This window comes from Ictidomys tridecemlineatus, unplaced genomic scaffold (genome assembly GCF_052094955.1).
Source record: "Ictidomys tridecemlineatus isolate mIctTri1 unplaced genomic scaffold, mIctTri1.hap1 Scaffold_89, whole genome shotgun sequence".
Lineage (NCBI taxonomy): Eukaryota > Metazoa > Chordata > Mammalia > Rodentia > Sciuridae > Ictidomys > Ictidomys tridecemlineatus.
In genome coordinates this window covers 326544-347901 of record NW_027526129.1, presented here as the reverse complement: position 1 = coordinate 347901, position 21358 = coordinate 326544, and the positions used below count along the sequence as shown (strand labels likewise).

Here is a 21358-nt window from a genome sequence, read left to right as displayed (position 1 = left end):
CTCTTTTAGTAGGTGGAGCTGTGCCCACCACGCCAAGTTTTTCCTCTCAATAGGCGGGAACCAATCACTGTGCAGAACCTCTTCTTCCCAGACTGGGCAGGTCTCCAATCCTGAGTGCCAAGGGCCTTCTCTTGTGTCTAGTCACTTCCCCACTTTTCCTCAAGCGAGGCCCCACTCACCGGTGACGCTTACCACAATACTGGCTGCACGCCAGGTCTGCTGTTCCCAGGAGTCCTATTTTCTTGAAAGACTGGGCACACTCTTTCTATTTGCCATTCCCTCAGACCCTAAGTTTGTGGAGCTTGGGGCTGAGAACCCTCAGAAAATTTTACTTGCCCTCCAGTAGCCATGCCCCCCTGGTAGCTGGTGCAAGAGCCCTCAGTTGTCAGCACTGGTGGGAACAGTAGCCAAGGGTTTCGCGCCTCGGGTCCCTCGCCACTCCTGATTCCCTCCGTCTGACGATTGTGCTCACAGGAGAGCTGGGAGGGGCCCTTAAGGTTTCCCTGCTGTGTGGAGAAGAAGGGCTAGGGGGTTACACACCTGTCGCCGACAGTTTCAATGAAGTGATCTCTTCCGCAGCATTCCGGTGATGTCAGTTCTCTGCCATGGTGGTATCCCATGCAAATGGCTACAGTTTGTTTTCTTTGCCAGGTGACCAATGCAAGTGTGGGTCTTGACTTGCTCTCGCAAGCCCTGTCTCAATCCTGTGGCCACTGCCTATGAAGGCTCGGTTGGTGTTAACCTCCACAGGTTCCAAAGGGCCGACCAGTTATTTCAGCGAGATCGTTTAGTGCTGAGTCACAGTTGTTTGCCTGGGAGATGCAGGCGAACGGAAGCTTGAATTCCATAGGACAATATTTTAAAATAACAGTTGTTGTTTAGCCATAAATGTACAAACCTTAATTTCTCTAAGATTACTTGTTCTAGAGGATTAAACCTTAATAGACATAATGTAATTAATATTTTTAGAAGTTTTTATCAATTTAACATATAAATAGATCAGTACATTATTATTTGTCATTAGGGAACAACCTTGAATAGTTTTGACTATTTGTGTTACATATGTAACCAACTTAGTTACATATAAACTTTTTAATATTTTTCTTTAATTTATAGACCTTTATATTACTTAATTAGACCCTTTTGTTTACTTAAATGTATTGTAATTATACTTTACCACATAAAGACTTTTTACCTGGAAATGTTTTTTATTAAATATATTATTATATTTAGAACTTTTTAATAATTTTTAGCCCATTGATTTTTTTTGTTTGTAACTTGAAATAACCCTTATAAATTTTTGAATTTAGATAAATTAATTACTTTTAATAAGATGAAATACTTGTTACTTACAGTACTATAATTGAAATACAGTTGAAACATCTTGATTCTTTGAATGCAGAATTATACCTGTTGGGACATTGTAACTCATAGTTACCTTGTTTTTATAATAACACAAAATAGTTTCAAATTTCTTTTTTACTTTACCAATTTATGAAAACACCAACATTGCTTAAATATTTTACCTTATGGAATTTAAGGAGTTAAGAGTACTTGATATTATATTTAACAGTTAGCATTCTAACTTTGTACCAATTAGATGTCTCTAACAAACACATCCATGATTAATTTTATATACGTTTAGATGAAATTTACATATCTTTTTTTAAAAAAACAAGGTATCTGACAAGTGCATTGAATAGTATTAGTAATTAATTTTCATTTTTTTCTCTGTCGAATAAAAATCCTAGAGACAATGGATATCAGACACTTTATAGACATTTACATTTTAACAGCTGTTTAACCATCTAAAAACAAAAATGTGCATTAGTAACTTTGAAGACATTTGTACATTTATTTATTTTTTCCAATTTAAATTGAACCTTTTAAATTATATAAACCAAAAGTATTTGGATTCATTTTTTAAAAATTTTAATTTATGAGCTCATATGTCAAGTTTTTGTACCAAGTATATGTAGACATGGAAATACATGTAGACAGACAGTACACCAGTGCACCTACACAAAACAAAAACAAAAACTTTGTAGCTTATTTTTAATAAACCTATTAGATTGAGAGTTAACTCTTGTAAATTGGCCTTAGAATAAAGCAGAGTTTAATCAGAAAAACATTAACCTAAGCATATTTGATCAAAATTATGAATTTAACAAATACAGAATTTTAAAAGTTTTCTAACCTTTTCCTGAGGTGGTTCTGTTCATGAAAACTGAAAAGAGTTGAAGGAACATAGACCAATGAAGGGGGCTTATTTTTTTTTTTTGGAGGACCTTCCCAAAGATGCATCTCCATTGATCTCCTTGGGAGAGTCCCCCAGGTTTGGGTCTCATTTTAAACTGATTTTTTTGGTTTCTTGGATAGTGGCCACCAACTTTTAGCCTGACATTGAAAAATATTTAGACAATTTTTTAAGAGTTGGAAGTTATTCATGCTTGCAAATACTGAGAGACAAAAGCCAAATTTCTAGACAAAATAATGCTTTTTATTACATAATTTAGGAATAATAGTTTTATAAAGCACTTTAGTTTTAATGTGTCCTCTATAAGAACTGACATGATTTACTCAGTTGGCCACCTGGCCTAGTTCCTAAATGAAGACAATCTCTAAATTTTTTTTTTTACCTTAGCTTTTACTTTTGACAATTCTTTTAGTCCTGTTGGCAGCACTTTACATTTTAATACAAGCTGTAGTGAGCACAGATAAATCATTTTAATCATTTTATTCCCATTAGAAACCACCTGAGGTAGAAATTAACACAGGACACAAAGGGAGCAAACAAAAACCAACCAACAGATAAAGTCCTAAAAAATGTTAAGAACACAAGTTAAAGGGGTCCAGGTAGAGATCTCTGTAGTGCTTCTTTGTCTCTGATATCGGTGGAGCGAAGGAGTCCTGTTGAAAGAAGAGCGGTTACGAGAACAAGAAAAGGGCCCATGCACAACACTCAGATAGACAAACAGGACAAACTGCCAGTGAACAGACACGGGACAAATGACAAACAGCAAGAAGACGCTGGAGAAATGACGAACAGCCAAACAGACACAGGACAGCAACAATAGCTGAGGTCACCCAGAGAGACCTCTAATGGGGCAGAGACCATGCAAACAGAACAAATGGCCAGTGAACTGACAATGGACAAATGACCAACAGCAGAAGACACTGGAGAAATGACAAACAGCAGAACAGACACAGGACAAGCAACAATCTCTGAGGTCACACAGGGAGACCTCTAATGGGGCAGAGACCATGTTTCATCCTGCCCCCAGACAGATGAGGCCCTGCAGGGAGGCCTCCAGTGGGACAGAGACTATGTCTCCTCCTGCACCCAGACAGATGAGACCTCCCAGGGAGACCTCCAGTGGGCCCCAGATACAGACAGATTAGGTCACACAGGAAGACCTCCAGGGAGACAGTGATAACATCTCGTCCTGTCCCAGGGAAGGTGTAAGCAGCTGCATCCAATATGACCTTTTCCCTCAGAGAAGAGTGGACTCACCAGAACTTACAGCCAGCAGGAGGCTTTTCAGAGCATCCTAGGATGGATTGGAGTGAGGCTGTGGAGTGTCTCTCAGGAGCTCCCCTCTACTCTGCTGCTGAGGTCTAATGGCACATCGTTGGATGCAAATTAACCGTGACGGTCAGGAAGAAATAAATCCAGGGCGAACCCCCAAATGTTATACTTAAAGCTTCATCCCAGGGTTTCATAAACTGACTTCCAGACCACTCACATATAATTGAATCAAGCCTTTATTGAGGCACACTAGTGGTGGCTGACCAGAACATAAAGCTGTTCCCCTAATCAGCCCCAAACAATTGCAAGGGCACTCCTTATAAGTCTGAAAACTGCAAAAGGGATGTTCAGGGAGTATAGCCAATGCAAGCAAGCCAGGTTACAGAAGCAGGATAGTGCAGTCACGCAGAGGGAAGCCTAACCAATCACAGTTAGCCCAGTCACCCCAGTTACAGAAACAGAGCCCTGTTACCCTAGTTACAGAAACAATACCCCATTAGGTGGTTCCATGTTCTTAAAAGTTTCTATAGCAAAAGGAAAAGAACATCTTGCCCCAGTCATGACTCTTCTACTTGGCATGGTTGTTTTACAAGATGAAGTCGTAAATCAAAATGGAGTCACATTTGCTCCTATTATCACATTCCCCACTGGTTTTAGTAGGTTTTATGTCAATCTTGCACATCATTTGGCTTAAGTCCAGGTGTTTTCTTTCTACTATCACACACTAAACATTTTTTTTAAATAAATAGAACTTGTTTAACAAACTTTTGCAACTGTAGAGACCTCCACATTTATGTAGACAAAATCTCTTTTTCTTTGGACTTAGAATTTTGTTCCAGTGGGATTAATGAAAAAAAGCCATCACTGTATCTGAGGATGAAGAATAGAAGAGAATAAGAACACTGCTGTCTCCAATCTTCACCAGTGGAAAACTCAAGGAGGTAATAAAATAGGAAGGCTTTTCATAGGAAACTTAAAGGCTTAATCTGGGTATGGGTAGAAAGTGAGAGAGATAGTAGTCCCTTTCAAACGGATAGTCCTCTGAATTTGAACTTCCTAAAAATATTCTTCTGTCATTATGTTTTAGAAGAGATATAGTGAGATTCATTATAAATGCCTCATACTTCTTCATCCTGGGAAAGCTATAGCGTCGGGGACTGAGTCTCCTTACTTAACTATGGGTGATCTTGTGTTTTGTGTGTAGATGTTCCCCATCATTAACCAGTATGGAGATGTGTTGGTGAAAAACATAAGACTGTAATCAGAGAAGGGAAAGTTTATCAATTTGAAAGAGGAAGTAAAAGGGCAGCTCTGGCATTCCAAGCTCCAGCAGGAGCCCCTCCAACTGCCTGCCACAGAACTGAATTTCAAATGTTGAGCTAGTGCAATGAGCAGACAAAGCAAGAGTTTGGAGTCACAACTCCAACTGTTCATCCAAGAAGATGCTGCTCCCAGAAGGAGACAGGGCAGCTGAGGGAGAAAGGATCTCTCCTGTATTTGCCAAGGTTTGTTTGGCTGCAAATATTTGTGACTTTGGATATACTAGAAGACAAGGTCAAGATCACCTTTCGTGAGTCCTCTAGGAAGACTTAGTTATTCCTCCCTTGTCCTGATGAAGCTCAGTTTGTATACAACTATCATTATTCACATTCTATTTGTGCTACTGTAGTGTGTCTGATTATGGATCTTATTCCAGTGTGGGTAAGCTTCTTGAGTTCAGAGGTGAGTCTAACTCACCTCACTGTACCCATCACTCCTGGAACAAGGGCAATACCTAATTTGAAATTCATAAAGGCCTCATAGTATGTGTGAAGGGATCATGGAGTCATCTGATAGTTTAGCAGATAACTGTGAGTGTGTGGCTCTCTGCTTGTCTTGCCTGGGTATGTGAACTTACTCCTAATTCTTGCTGCATGTGTAGTGGAAAGATTGGGAAGAGGCACTGGTTTTATCTTTTCATATTATATCTTTCTCTATTCAGCATTTTTGGGGCCTACAGCTTGAATGTGAGCACTGCTACATCATTTGGAGTGAACATCGATTCCCTCAACAACCCACAAGATCCCTTTGTAAAGAAAGTCAAGAAGCTCTTAAAATTTAATTTCTTTGACCCTTTGCTTCTCAATAAGTATGTGGAATACCATGTTATTTGTTCCCTTTCTTTACTTAAATAAGATCATAATTGATACATAATTAATAATCTTTTAATTACCCCACTTAATTATACAATTAAATTGTTTTTAGTACAAAGATATACTCATTCATCACTAGTGACCATTTGTCAACTCAGAAGCAGGCTACCATTTCATTATCAAATCTCTATTCCCTAAGCCTAAGCAACCATGGATCTATTTTCTGACTAAAGATTTGCTGATACTGTTAATTTAATTTTCTTTTTTTTCAAGAGATAGAGATAGATAGATAGAGAGAGAGAGAGAGAGAGAGAGAGAGAGAGAGAGAGAGAGAGAGGAGAGAGAGAGAGAATTTTTAAATATTTATGTTTTAATTTTCAGTGGACAACATCTTTATTTTATGTGGTACTGAGGATCAAATCCAGCACCCTGTGCATGCCAGGTGAGCACATTACCGCTTGAGCCACATCCCCAGCCCCTGTGAATTTTGTATTAATGAATCCTACAATATGTGGCTTTGTATGTCTGACTTCTTTCATTTATCATTGTACTTTCAAATTCTTCCATCCTGAAGCATGTGTGAGTACTTTATTTAAAAAAATATTTATTTATTTGTTCTAATGAATTATAGATGACAGCAGAATGCATTCCACTACATAAAACACAAAGGGAGCACAACTTTTCACTTCTGTACTTGTAGATGAAGTAGATTCACACCATTTGTGTCATCATACATGTTCCTAGGGTAATGATGTCAATCTTATTTCACCATCAATCCTACACCCATCTCCCCTCCATTTCCCTTGCCCTATCCAAAGTTCCTTCATTCCTCAGATGACCCCCCACCCACCCTGACTGGTTGAGCTCTTCTTTGTATGTAGGCTTTTGATGGTGTCTTCTATTTACTTGCTTGAAATTGATTTGTTTAACTTGTGTATATTAGCTTGATTCGATTGGGATAGATCATGTCTCTAGAAATTTGTCGATGTCTTTGTTATTTTCTATTTAATTGGAGTATAAATTTTTAAATAGTTTTTAATTACCTTCTGTATTTCAGATGTATCCATCATGATATTTTCTTTTTATCACATATTTTAGTAATATAAGTTTTCTCTCTCTGTATTAGTGTGGCTAAGGGTTTATGAATTTTATTTATGTTTTCAAAAAACAAACTTTTTGTTTTGCCAATTTTTTCAATTGTTTCTGTTGTTTCAGTTTCATTGATTTCAGCTCTGATTTTAATTATTCCCCGTCTTCTACTACTTTTGGTGTTGATTGTTCTCTTTTGGGGGGCTTTGAGATGCAATTTTAGGTCCTTAATTTATTGACTTTTTCTTCTTTAAAAAAATGAACTCCATGTAATTAACTTTCCTCTTAGTACCATCTTTATAGTATTCCAGAGATTTCAATATGTTGTATCATTGGTCTCATTTACGTCTAAAAATTTTTTAATCTCATCTCTGATGATTTCTGCTATCTCCTGCTCATTAAGTAGCATATTATTTAGTCTCCATGTGTTGGAGTAGCTTCTGTTTTTCATTTTATCAATAATCTCTAATTTCATTCCATTATAATCTTATGGCATTCAGGGTAGTATCTCTATTTGTACTTGCTAAGAGTTGCTTTGTGACATAATATATGGCCTATTTTAGAGAAGGATCCATGTGCTGCTGAGAAGAAAGTGTATTCACTCACTGATGGTGAAATATTTTCTGTGTGTCTGTTTTTTTTTATTTTATTCTTGTAATTTTGTATGTCTGTTAAGTCTAAGTTATTGATTGTATTATTTATTTTTATAGTTTCTTTATTTAGCTTTTTTTTGGAAGGTCTATCTAGTGGTGAATGTGTTGTGTTAAAGTCACCCAGTATTATTGTATTGTGGTCTATTTTACTCTTGAAATTAAGAAGAGTTTGAAGAATGTAGATGGCCATTACATTTGTCCTTTTCTTGTTAGCCCATAATTCATTGTTTGGTGCTTAAGTATTTACAATTGTTATTTCTTGTTTATTTCATTCAATCTTGTTGATAAATGGTTTCTTTAAGCAGTATAAAATGTCCTTCTTTATTCCTTATGATTAACATTGTCTTGATGTCTACTTTATTTGATATGAGGATGGAAACCTGTGCTTATTTACACAGTCAATGTGAGTAGTATATTTATTCCCAACCTTTCACCTTCAGTTTGTGGTTGTCTTTTCCTATGAGATAAGTCTCTTGAAGCCAGCATATTGTTGGTTTTGTAAAAAATCCAATCTGCCAGTCTATGTCTTTTGATTGATGAGTTTAGGCCATTAACATTCAGGGTTATTATTGAAACATGGTTCATATTTCCAGTCATTTTGCTTAATTTTGGTTTTTAACTTGACTTGGTTTCTCCTTTGATTGTCTTTTCCTTTAGTGTACTTCCTCCCTTTGCTGATTTTCATGGTTGTTTTTCATTTTTGCTTTATGAAATATTTTGCTAAGGATGTATTTTGTAGTCCAGGCTTTCTAGTTTTAAATTCTTTCAATTTTTGTTTATTATGGAAGGTTTTCACTTTATCATGAAATCTAAAGCTTAATTTTGCTGGATGTAAGATTCTTCATTGGCATCCATTTTCTTTCAGAGTTTGGTATATATTGTTCCTGGACCCTCTAGCTTTGAAGGTCTGGGTTTAGAAATCTGCAGATATTCTAATTGATTTCCTCCTATATGTAACCTGATTCCTTTCTCTTGTGGCTTTTAAATTTCTTTCCTTATTCTGTATGTTAGGCATTTTCATTGTTATGTGCCTTGCTGTAGAATCTGTCATGATTTTGAACACTTGATGTCCTGTAAGCCTTTTGTATTTGATTGTCCAATTCATTATTCAGGTTTGGAAAAGTTACTGATATTATTTTATTGAATAAACTGTTCATTCCTTTGTTTTGGAACTCTATGCCTTCTTCTATCTCAATAATTTTTACATTTGGCCTTTTCATAATTCATGAATGTTCTGCTCATGGTTTCTTACAATCTTCACTGTGTGGTCAACTTTACTTTCAAAATTATATATTTTGTCTTTATTGTCTGAGGTCCTATCTTTAAAGTGATCTAGTCTGTTGGTGATGATTTCTATGGAGTTTTTAATTTGCTTTATTGTTTCCTTCATTTCAATGATTTCTTTTCCTTTTTTTAGAATCTCTATTGCTTTATGAAGTAATCTTTTGTTTCCTGTATTTGGCTGTGTAGCTCTTTATTGAAATGACCTTTTGTTGCCTGTGTTTGCTTTCTTATATCATCCTTTAATTCACAGAACATTTTAATTACATACTTCCTGAACTTCTCTTGGACATATCTTCTGCTATGCTGGCCATTGGTTCTAGTAATGTATCTTGGTTTCTTTGGGGCACTTTCTTCCCTTGTTTTTTCACATTGTTTTTGTGTCTTTTCCTTTAGCAGTGTATATCTAAGGTATTACAGTTTATATGAATAGACTTATAGTGTCCCTGCAGAATTCCATGACCTCTCCTTTAAGGAGGAGATCAATATTAACATATCCCAATGCAAAATAAAATTCAGGCTTAATTAAACCAAAGAGCTTCTATTGAGATGTTTACAGTTTTGTCACAACAGACAGAAATGGTGAGTTTGATTATTATTAACAATGTAAACAGTAGGTTGCAAAAGGACCTATAGTTAATAATGGTGGGCAAAGAGAGAATGGGGGGGTGGGTTTAGGATGAGATGTTAAGGAAGTAGGAGGTGAGGATATAGAGTTATTAGATCTTAGGAAGCATAAAAGAGGAATCAAAAGATGTTAGCTAGTAGCAGGAGAAAAGAGAGAAAGAGACTGGGGAGATAGATAAGTGGGGAGAGAGAGAGAGAGAGAGAGAGAGAGAGAGAGAAGAATAACAAATTATTTTGTTGAGTTTTTGCATCCATAATTATAAGATATATTAGTTTGTAGTTCTTCTGTGTTATCTTTGTGTTAAGTCTTAGGATTAGGTTAACACGGGCATTTTAGGATCTTTTACAAGTGTTCACTATATTCTATACTTAGAAAATACTAGGTATTTCTATGAATGTTTGTAAAGAGGTAAAGAATTGGTATTAGTTCTTTTAATGTTTGGTAGAATTGTCCTTGGAACATCTGGACCTGAGCTTCACTTTGTAGAAAAGTTTCTAATTTCTAATTTAGTCTCATCACAGGATGTATGTCAATATATATTTTGTATTACTTTATGAGTTAGTTTCTGTTGTTTGTGTCTTTTTAGAAATTTTTCTATTTCATTTATGTAATTTGTATAATTGTTATAATAATCTGATTGTTACAAAATCTTTATAATTCTTTCTATGTTTATAATGTCAGTATTTCCCCAGTTTTCATTTTGAATGCTACTAACTGTAGCCTTTCTATTTCTGGGTCAGTGTAGCTATTATTTTGTGAATTTTTTTTTTAAAGAATTGCATTTCTTTTTTTGTTGTTTTTTATTTTATTTATTTATTTTTATTGGTTGTTCAAAACATTACAGAATCCATTACATATCATCTTTTATACATTTGATTCAAGTGGGTTGTGAACACCCATTTTTACCCCAAATACAAGTTGCAGAATCACATCGGTTACATATCCACATTTTTCCATAATGCCCTATTAGTGACTGTTGTATTCTTTTTTTCATGATTTATTATGTAAAGTTTGATCATTCATTTGTGATATTTGTTTTTATTTAATAGATAAGAATTTCCCTCTGAGCAATGATGGCTTTTTCTCCATTTTATAAGTTTCATATATTATGCCTCCTTTTTTCCTTTCAATACTTTATCTATTTCACTCTATTTCTTCTTTCATTCAGTGTTTATTCAGGAATATATTGATCAATTTGCTCATACTATGAGTTTCCCAATTTTCTTTCTAATAATGCCTTCTGGATTCCTCCTGTGGTGCTCAAGGAACACATATTCTGTTGGTCCCATCCTGACTGCTCTTTCTTGAAGAGCATGATTAACTGGAGCCTCAGACTAAAGCCTAGGTTTATCCAAAGACACTCTATTACAGTACATGAAGGGGAAAGTGGTCAGAGTTTTCATCTTGCTCCTTTGGTCACTCCACAGAGGCAGAAGGGGCCACTGATCTCACTGGTTTGGTGGTGGCCATATATATGACATCCTCTTGCTCCACCAGTGGCCTGGAGCCCAATCAGTGGTCCTATCACGAACAGTTTCTCTTTAGGAACCCTTGTGACTTCCACTTTTCTGATAGGTAGAAAAGATGTAATTGCTCCAGGTAAACTTTACATTTTTCTCTGAAGTGTTCTTTGTTTTTTCTTTCCCCTAGAGTAATATTTCCATTCCTTACTCAAATTTATGAGGCAATGAATATCTCTCTGTTTCCAAAAATATCACAATTTTTTTAAAGAAAGCTATAAAGAGAATTAAAGAAAGTCGCCTTCAAGAGAAACAACAGGTAAAATCCGGTGGTGGTTACAGAGGAGGTTCATTTTTGATAATTTATAAGCCTGTGGGTGTAAGACTTCCATACTTCTTTGTATATTTTTAAAAGGTAGATGAAGAACTCTTGGTTGAGAATAGTAGAGGGTTCTCATTTGGGAAGAATAAAGAATTTAGTATCTGGTAATTGAGATACAAGAATGAATCAGGGAGGGAACTAAATTAGAGTAAGATGTATTCCATGCTTTTATAATTATGTCAAAATAGACTCTACTCTCATATAACTAAAAAGAACTAATAAAAAAGACTTAAATAAAGAAAATTATATATTCCAAATACTGAAAAAATAATGAATCAGAGAGAAAGCACTTAAAATTAAATAATGGGCATGGAATTTAGTTTGTCAAGGCATAAATATTGCTGATAGAAAAAGCCCAAAATCTCTAAAAAAAAAAAAAAAAAAAAAAAAAGGAGTCCTTATACATTGTTGGCTAGAATGCAAATTAGGGTAGCCTTTATGGAAAACTGTAAGGAGAACCCTCAGAAATCAAATGCAGACCCACTGTATAATCCAGCAATCTCACTACTAGGTGTATAACCACGGGAAATGAAATCAGTATGTCAAAGAGACATCTGCACTCCCATGTTTATTGCAGCACTATGTTAAAATTGTTCTTATTAATTGAGCCTAATAGATTTTGAAAACATCCACCAGCAGGAAATGATAAATGCAATTAAAGATGTTTCTAAACTGACATAAACATCAAATAGCATATACATATATCAAAATAATCAGGTACCTTGTTAATATGTGTATAGCTTAATGTTCTTATATATCATTTGAAATTATTTTTTTAAATAGAGGAAAAATGTTTTATCATATCCCTTCTCTTCAATAGATAAAATTTCAACATAAACATTATTTTCCTGGTGCTATAATTTCATCAAATTTTATATGGTCAAGAATCATAGCATTTCCAAACCTCTCACTTTACAAAGTCTCCACAGAAGGCATCCTCAGGGTAGCTGGCACTGTCTGGACCCTCATAGAGCAGGCATGGGGTTTTTTAGGTGAAGGTTTTGCCTCATGTACAAAGACCAGCACAAGGATGTGTGCAGGCCAGGGAGCCAGGATGGGCCCTCCAGGTGTCAGTACAAAGTTCATACCTTCAAGCATGGTAGGATCTTCCAAGATGCTTGCCCAAAATCTGATGATGAGCTCTAAAAATATCAGGAGATTAATCTATGGCATCTTTGATGAAGAATTAAGGTAGTAAAACAAAATATTGAAGTCCAGGACTTCTCCCTAAGCAAACAAATGTAACAGGAGACAAAGCCAGCCACTCTCTGGCCAGGAGGCTATGTTCAGAATCTACAGGAGCTCACAAGTAGGGAGAGCAAAGGCCAGTAGCTATTGGACACCACAGCCAGTTTTCACTCAGGGAAACATCCTACTCTTCAGTTTGTATATGGATGTTTTTCTTCACTGATGACTTAGGAAACTCCAGCTGGACTTCTGTACTTAAAGAAGTCATGGTCTCAGAAGGGAAGATTACTTCTGCACTATTAATTTATTTCTGACTTCATAATTGATCTTTTATCTTTGAAATCTCTATGTTTCTAGCATCGGGTGGATTTTCTTCAGCTTATAATAAATTCGCAGAATTCCAAAGATGTGGAGTCTCATAAAGGTAAACAAGGTTGCTACCTCATCTACTGATGGAAAAACTCAGAGGGAAGAATTGTTCTGGAAATGTGCAGGAGATTTTCCAGGAAGAAAAGCGTTTCTACCTAGTTGCAGAAAGTGCATGCTTGGATATCATATACAGTAGCCTGAGGAACTTTCTAGAGAAGCACACCTAGAGCCATGTTCAAATGTTGAAGCTGATATAAACTATTTCTTTCACTAGCATGGTAATTTTTATTCAACTTATTTTCTTACTATTTTTATTTTGATGCTCAATTCCCCCATATTTGTCCATTGGAATTCCTTTCATGTAGGCTCCTGAGTCCTCTATTATTCTTGTCATCTTTTTAATGGTTGTTTTAAAGGTAGCTTCTGTTTATTTTATCCATAGCAATATTGAACTGAAAACATAGAGGTTTTCCATGTAGTCAGGAATACACTGCTTCACTCCTAATATCCACCACCAGAGAGTTATATTTATCACAGTCCAGGAACCTATATTGAGACACGTCTACCATTCACAGTTCATAGATTTCCTTAGGGTTTGCTCTTGGTCTTGTACATTCTATGACATGTATCCACATTATAGTAGCATACAGTGTATTCTATGCCCTTATCATTTATTTTCTAAGTATTTTCTTCCTTTCTGATTTAAGATATTCTAGGTTTCTGCTCTGTTTCTCGTAACAGCTTTGTTTTTTGTTTTTGTTTTCACAATTAATGGAATTTAGAAATCAAAATTTGTCATCATCTTGTGGATTTTTGCTTTTAGATACTCTCAGTAGAAAACATTATTAACATGAAATACTTCTACATGCAACAGAGGAAAGAAATATTTCTGTATCTACTCATATCCAGTGATATAAACTATTTTTCTCTCTCATTCAAAATTTTTTTTCTAATTTATTGCTTATTTCTGTAATACTCAAATACTCCCATTGCAGTTCTGTTTTTTTCTTGTCTTTCTTTTTTTAAATTCATTTTTATTTATTTATTTTTCTTTTTTATATTGTTGGTTGTTCAAAACATTACATAGTTCTTGACATATCATATTTCACACTTTGATTCAAGTGGGTTATGAACTCAAATTTTTACCTTATATACAGATTGCAGAATCACACCAGTTACATTTCCATTGATTTAAATATTGCCATACTCATGTCTGTTGTATTCTGCTGCCTTCCTATCCTCTACTATCCCTCCTCCCATCCCCTCCCCTCCCCACTTCTCTCTCTACCCCACTTCTCTCATTCCTCTCCCTTGTATTATTTATCCCTTTCCCCTCACTTCCTCTTGTATATAATTTTGTAAACCCCTTTGGGTCTCCTTCCATTTCCATGCAATTTCCCTTCTCTCTCCCTTTCCCTCCCACCTCTAATCCCTGTTTAATGCTAGTCTTCTTTTCATGCTCTTCTTCCCTACTCTGTTCTTACTTACTCTCCTTATATCAAAGAAGACATTTGGCATTTGTTTTTTAGGGATTGGCTAGCTTCACTTAGCATAATCTGCTCTAATGCCTTCCATTTCCCTCCAAATTCTATGATTTTGTTATTTTTTAATGCAGAGTAATACTCCATTGTGTATAAATGCCACATTTTTTTATCCATTCATCTATTGAAGGGCATCTAGGTTGTTTCCACAGTCTTGCTATTGTGAATTGTGCTGCTATGAACATTGATGTAGCTGTGTCCCTGTAGCATGCTCTTTTTTAGGTCTCTAGGGAAAAGACCCAGAAGGGGAATAGCTGGGTCAAATGGTGGTTCCATCCCCAGCTTTCCAAGAAATCTCCATACTGCTTTCCAAATTGGCTGCACTAATTTGCAGTCCCACCAAAAATATACAAGTGTACCCTTTTCCCCACATCTTCACCAGTACTTGTTGTTTGACTTCATAATGCCTGCCAATCTTACTGGAGTGAGATTGTATCTTAGGGTGATTTTGATTTGCATTTCTCTGACTGCTAGAGATAGTGAGCATTTTTTCATGTACTTGTTGATTGATTGTATGTCCTCCTCTGAGAAGTGTTTGTTCAGGTCCTTGGCCCATTTGTTGATTGGGTTATTTGTTGTCTTATTGTCTAATTTTTTGAATTCTTTGTGTACTCTGGATATTAGGGCTCTATCTGAAGTGTGAAGAGTAAATATTTGTTCACAGGATGTATGCTCCCTATTTACCTCTCTCATTGTTTCTTTTGCTGAGAAAAAAAACTTTTTATTTTGAGTAAGTCCCATTTGTTGATTCTAGATATTAATGCTTGTGCTATGGGTATCCTATTGAGGAATTCGGAGCCCGACCCCACCGTATGTAGGTCATAGCAAACTTTTTCTTCTATCAGATGCCGTGTCTCTGATTTGATATCAAGTTCCTTGATCCATTTTGAGTTAACTTTTGTGCATGGCGAGATAAAAAGATTCAGTTTCATTTTGTTCCATATGCATTTCCAGTTTTCCCAGCACCATTTGTTGAAGATGCTATCCTTCCTCCATTGCATGATTTTAGCCCCTTTATCAAATATAAGAAAGTTGTAGTTTTGTGGGTTGGTTTCTGTGTCCTCTATTCTGTACCATTGGTCCACCCGCCTGTTTTGGTACCAGTACCATGCTGTTTTTGTCACTATTGCTCTTTAATATAGTTTGAAATCTGGTATAGTTTGAATCTATACCGCCTGATTCACACTTCCTGCTTACCTATCTTTGGTGGTGCTGAGAATGGCACAGTTAGTAGCCAAGTCCAAGAGTGGTATAGACCTCAGAAAAACTGGATTAAAAAAAGTTTTCCTTTGTCTCCCATATCAGATAGACAAGGAAATGAAAAACCACTCTGAGAATGCCTCTGAATTGCTTTTCCATGGTCCTGCCTAGTGATCTGTGGGTTTTAATGGGATTTCTCTTCATCTAAACTTCTGATGTTGTGATTTGCTGGATTTACCTAAGTTGTGTTTTCTCTTCCATTAGCCCTGTCTGATCTGGAGCTTGTGGCTCAATCAATTATCTTCATTTTTGCTGGCTATGAGACCATTAGCAGTGCTTGTTCCTTTATTTTCTATGAACTGGCCAACCATCCTGATGCACAGACCAAACTGCAGCCGGAGATTGATGTGGCTTTGCCCAATAAGGTTAGAAGATGGTACCTGGAGAGGGAGGAGAGAGGTGGAGATTCAACAAGACTCCCTCCTCGTCACTTTCTAGGAGGCTTTGGCCAAAATATATACACTGATTCTTTTCACCAGCTCTATTTGGAAAGGATCTAAAGAGACAAATGAGGGAGAAAACAGTATTTTGGGGAAAATTCTATTCCCAAAACTACAAGAAATTTTTAAAAGAGTGTAGTTTCAGTTGTATCCATTACCAGTTACTCTGATGACACCTAGGAAGTGTAAGCATGTGTCACTCAAGTGTCCAGATCATTGGCTCTGCTGATCTGTGGCATGAGCTCCTGCCTGGCTGTCTGCTGAGTGAGCCTAGTCTTGGTGGGCAGGCCAGCTCTGCTCTGCTCCACACAACTTCACACTCTAGTCATGTATTAGAGAGAAGCATCCAGGGGATGAGTCAGGTTTTCGGACTCCTGAGACAAACTCTTTACTTCTACCTTGTATCCTCTCCAATGTCATACCAGGCATTAGCCACATGTTGTGCCTGCTGTCCTCTGCTTAAACAGGAAGTCTATTGAGTCTATTGAATATGAAGACACCTGGTCTCTGGGGCTGACATGGCTGGTTTGGCAGTGAAGTGGGCACAAAGCCTCTTCTTCAGAGCTCACAATAAAGCCCTGAAGAACAACCAGGAGACTGGTCCAGCAACAAGGGGTGGGGGTGAGAGTGACTTTCTATCCTCCTTAGAGTGTCCTATGAAACTGAAATTGTTTGACATGGTGCCATCGAATCTTAGCCTTCTTTTGGTGGTACTGGGATGGAAGTTACCAGTTTCTCCCAACATTTTTTAAATGATGTAGTGTTATCTCTAAGTTATATATATATTCAAAGCAGAATTATTCAAGAAAAAACTGATATATAATGGGTTATTTCCTCTTTTCTATTTCCTTTAAATAGGCATGTGACTTTTTTAGAGAAAGGTAACAGTGACTTTCACATATTTTGCCTGAGTGTAATTGTCATATTCTATTAGTTACTTTTCCTCACATGAGGAAAAATTGTACATGATGATGCTGAGGATATTATACACTGAATTTGGGATTGTTCCATAGGCCTCTTATGTTCATAACTACTCTGCACTTCTCAATGAGCCATGGACATGATTGTCAAATGGACATTATTGTTATTACAATGCTTAGTCAATTGTAATCAATACTCTTCTTCACCATTCTGTTATTCTTCGGACCTCCTAACACTTTAATATAACTATGTAGATTGAGTTTACAGTTAGTTCCAAACATGAATTTTCAAAAATCTCTTTTTTTTCTCTTCAGGCATCTGCTACCTATGATACCGTGTTACAGATGGAGTACTTGGACATGGTGGTGAATGAAACTCTCAGGTTGTACCCAATTGCTGGCAGACTTGAGAGGGTCTGTAAGAAAGATGTTGAATCAATGGAGTGTCCATTAGGAAGGGGACAGTGGTGATGATATCAAGCTTTGTTCTTCATCGAAACCCACAGCACTGGCCAGAGCCTGAGGAGTTCTGCCCTGAAAGGTACAGGGCCTCTGGGAAAGGGAACCACCCTGGGCTAGGGTTGTCCAAGCATGTCTTTGTATTTCTTATCATAGATGACAAATAAGTAGCTATGTAATTATTTTCATATATTTCTTTGTATTTTAAGCAGTTTTATTGTTATAAATATAACACTTTCTTGCAAAATGATATGAATTTGTGTCAAGGAACAAAATGAATGCTATGTCCATTCACTATCCTAAATTCTTTAAAAAAAATTTAAATTGCGTTTTAAAAAATAAATGACAATGAAATGCATTAAAATTCTTAGTACACATATGTAACACAATTTCTTATATCTCTGTTTGTATATAAAGTAATTTGCACCAATTTATGTTTTCATATCTGTACTGTAGATAATGATGTCCATCACATTTCACCATCCTTGCTAATCCCCTGCCTCCTCCCTTCCCCTTCCACCCCTCTGCCCTATCTAGAGTTTGTTTATTCCTCCCATGCTACCCCTCCCTACCCCACTATGAGTCAGCCTCCTTATATCAGAGAAAACATTCAGCATTTGTTTTTTTGGAGTTAGCTAAGTTCACTTAGCATTATCTTCTCCAGCACCATCCATTTACCTGAAAATGCCTTGATTTTATTCTCTTTTAATACTGAGTAAAATTCCATTGTGTATATATGCCACATTTTTTAATCCATTCATCTACTGAAGGGCATCCAGGTTGGCTCCACAATTTATCTATTGTGAATTGTGCTGCTATAAACATTGATGTGGCTGTGTCCCTGTAGCATGTTTATACCTTTTAGGTATAAACCAAGGAGAGGGATATCTTGGTCAAATAGTGATTCCATTCCCAGATTTACAAGGAATCTCCATTCTGCTTTCCATATTGGATGCACCAATTTACAGTCCCACCAGCAATGTATGAGTGTACTTTTTCACCTACATCCTTGCCAACACTTATAATGGCATCATAATAGTTGCCATTCTGACTGGAGTGAGATGATATCTTAGAGTAGTTTTGATTTGCATTTCTCTAATTGCTAGAGATGATGAGCATTTTTTCATATATTTGTTGATTGATTGTATATCCTCTTCTGAGAAGTGTCTGTTAAGGTTCTTGGCCCATTTATTGATTGGATTATTTGGGTTTTTTTGGTGCTTCACTTTTGAGTTCTTTATATACCCTAGAGATTGATGTTCTATCTAATGTGTGAGGGGTAAAAATTTGCTCCCAAGGTGTAGTCTCTTTATTCACCTCACAAATTGTTTCTTTTGCTGAGAAGAAACTTTTTAGCTTGTTAAATTCTTTAAATAATCATGAATTAATAATATGATCATGTTCTCATAAACATATTTCTAGGCATATGTAGATATTTTTGCTAAACTAGATTGTATCATATTTGATTTTTGCTAGCACCTGATAATATATACATTGAACCTCTGCATGTATGATTTTTTTTTGCAAGGTACCAGGAGTTGAACTCGTGGGTGGTCCACCACTGAGCCACATCTGTAGCCCTATTTTGTATTTTATTACAGGCAGGGTTTCGCTGAGATGTTTAGGACCTCACTAAATTGGTGAAGCTGGCTTTTAACTTGGGATCCTGCTGTCTCCACCTCTCAAGATGCTGGGATTACAGGTGTGTGCCATGCTCAGCGTGTATGTATGGTTTTTGCATCTATACTTTCAACTAACTTATAAATGTTTTTTCTTGTCAGTTTTCTCTAAACAGTGTAATACAATAAGTATTTATGTAGCATTTAAATATTATTAGTTATTATAAGCAATCCAGAGATGATTTAAAATATATTTCAGGATATGCATAGGTTATACAAGTATGTTCCCATTATTTTTATAAGAGACTTGATCACCCAGGATTTTTGTTTATTCCTATGCTAAAACTAATTATCCTCAGATATGGCACCATGACTCTGTTTGTGTATATGCATGTGCGTGCATGTGTGTGTGTGTGTCTGTGTGTGTGTGTGTCTGTGTTTATGTGTTTTCAAATTTTATATCATGTGCCATAACTGACATAATCACTATCTCATTTCATTGTATGTATTCACTCTCATACTTTTTATATTTTATGTGTGTTTTGTTTTCTTTAATGTCTCAATTTACCATGATTTCCTTTGAAACAGCATTTATCTCATCTCAAAAAGACTGAAAGGTCCTGTAGGCTAAGGAGAAGAAATGTGGAAAACTATATAGGCTAAGGAAGAGAAAGGTAGAAAAACTCCATAGCTTAATAATTCTCAGAGCAAAACCACAGCTGTATTTCAATGACAAGCCCATGAAATCATTTTTTACACTATTGTTTGGGGGTGTCTAAGGCACAAACTGAAACAAGTAACTGTTGTGGTTTTAATATTTCTTTGACTTCTCATCTATTGTGGAACCAGGTTCAGTAAGAATAACAAGGACAGCATCAATCCTTACATTCACATGCCCTTTGGAAATGGACCCCGAAACTGCATTAACATGAGGTTTGCTCTCATGAATATAAAACTTACTCTTGTCAAAGTAATGCAGACCTTTTTCTTCCAAACTTGTAAGGAAACACAGGTCAGTACCTTTTCATATACATAATGTTTTATTTGAAGATGTTTTTCAAAATAGAGGGGCTGAGTCACAGAAAAATATATGTTCATTCATTATTTAATTCTTAGATCTATAGTTCAGTGAGTTTCTTTTACACCATCTTTGAGATTTAGAGTTCTTCACCATGGGGGCTCCAAATCTATGGCTTTATGAAGACCAAAGTGTAAAAAACATATGGGCTCAATGAAGATTAGTGTGACATGTGTATGTATGAACTGTGAACTTAAGCACAGTGTAGATTCAGCTCCATGTCTCCTGGAGAGACCCTGTGCATAGTCATGAGGTGTGGTGACCACAGGGTTCTGATTTTTGAGGAAAGTTCTCCTCACCAGAACTTACAAAACCTGCCTATCTCAGGCCTTGTACAGTATAAATGTTTATGAAATAATTTTTCAGATAAATGAATAATTTTACTATCCAATCATGACACACCTTAGAGAATGATTAGGACAAATTCAAAGTACATGATACTAAAAATAGTTTTTTTGTTTCTGGAGCATCACTGGGCTTAATGTATCTTCTCTACTTTGCTGCTTCGGTTCCTGGTGTTTCATTCATTGCTTCTCCATGTGCTTGTCTATACATTACAGATTCCCCTGAAATTAACTAATCAAGGACTTCTTCAAACTGAAAAGTCCATTATTTTAAAGGCTGTGTGCAGAGATGGGTCAATAAGTGGAGCCTGAACTTTCCTAAGGATTTTTGCATTGTTGTCCTCAGAGCCTGGGACCCAGAACATCAGAGAACAAAAATTTATTTTGTGAAGAAAACTCAAAATAAAGATAAACTCTATATTCCTCAATTGATAAATGATAAGAGATGCTGGACCTTTGCTGAGCTTGCTAGGGTCTGTGCAAAGTATTATGTATTTTCTGATGGAAAGGAGGTACTCACTTCAGTTCTGGATGTGAAGACTCACCCTTTCTGGGTATAATGGGCTCTCTCCTCTCACTGCCAGTTAGTCCTGGCAGCTCCTCCTGAGCTCTAATTAGAGAATCAACAATTATCACCAAATATTTCAATAATTTTTAATTAGAATGAGGGTGGTTGTGGTGGCTTTTGTAGTGACATTGATATATGATGTGTTCTTTGAAATATGTTGGGATAAATTTTATAATGAGAAAGTCAATAAACATATCCTTATAGATGTTTATCTGAAGCATTTATGTTTATTTAAGGGGATATATAGTACTGAATCAGTGAGAATAAAAATTCAGTCTTGTGATCACCACAATCAGTGAATACATGGAGCTTTTTCAGAAATTCAAATTAAATAGTAAGATAGAGTTAATCCACTGTGAATTTACCCATTGCTTGAAAAGAATATTCATAGTGGCCTTGTGTCATTTTTGAAGCACAA

At 36.1% G+C, this 21358-nt stretch overlaps 1 pseudogene; it reads left to right on the top strand.

Annotated features, from left to right (window-relative positions):
- The first annotated feature begins 658 nt into the window (after nt 1–658).
- On the top strand, nt 659–21145 carry LOC144374810 (cytochrome P450 3A9-like; annotated as a pseudogene).
- Nucleotides 21146–21358: the final 213 nt, after the last annotated feature.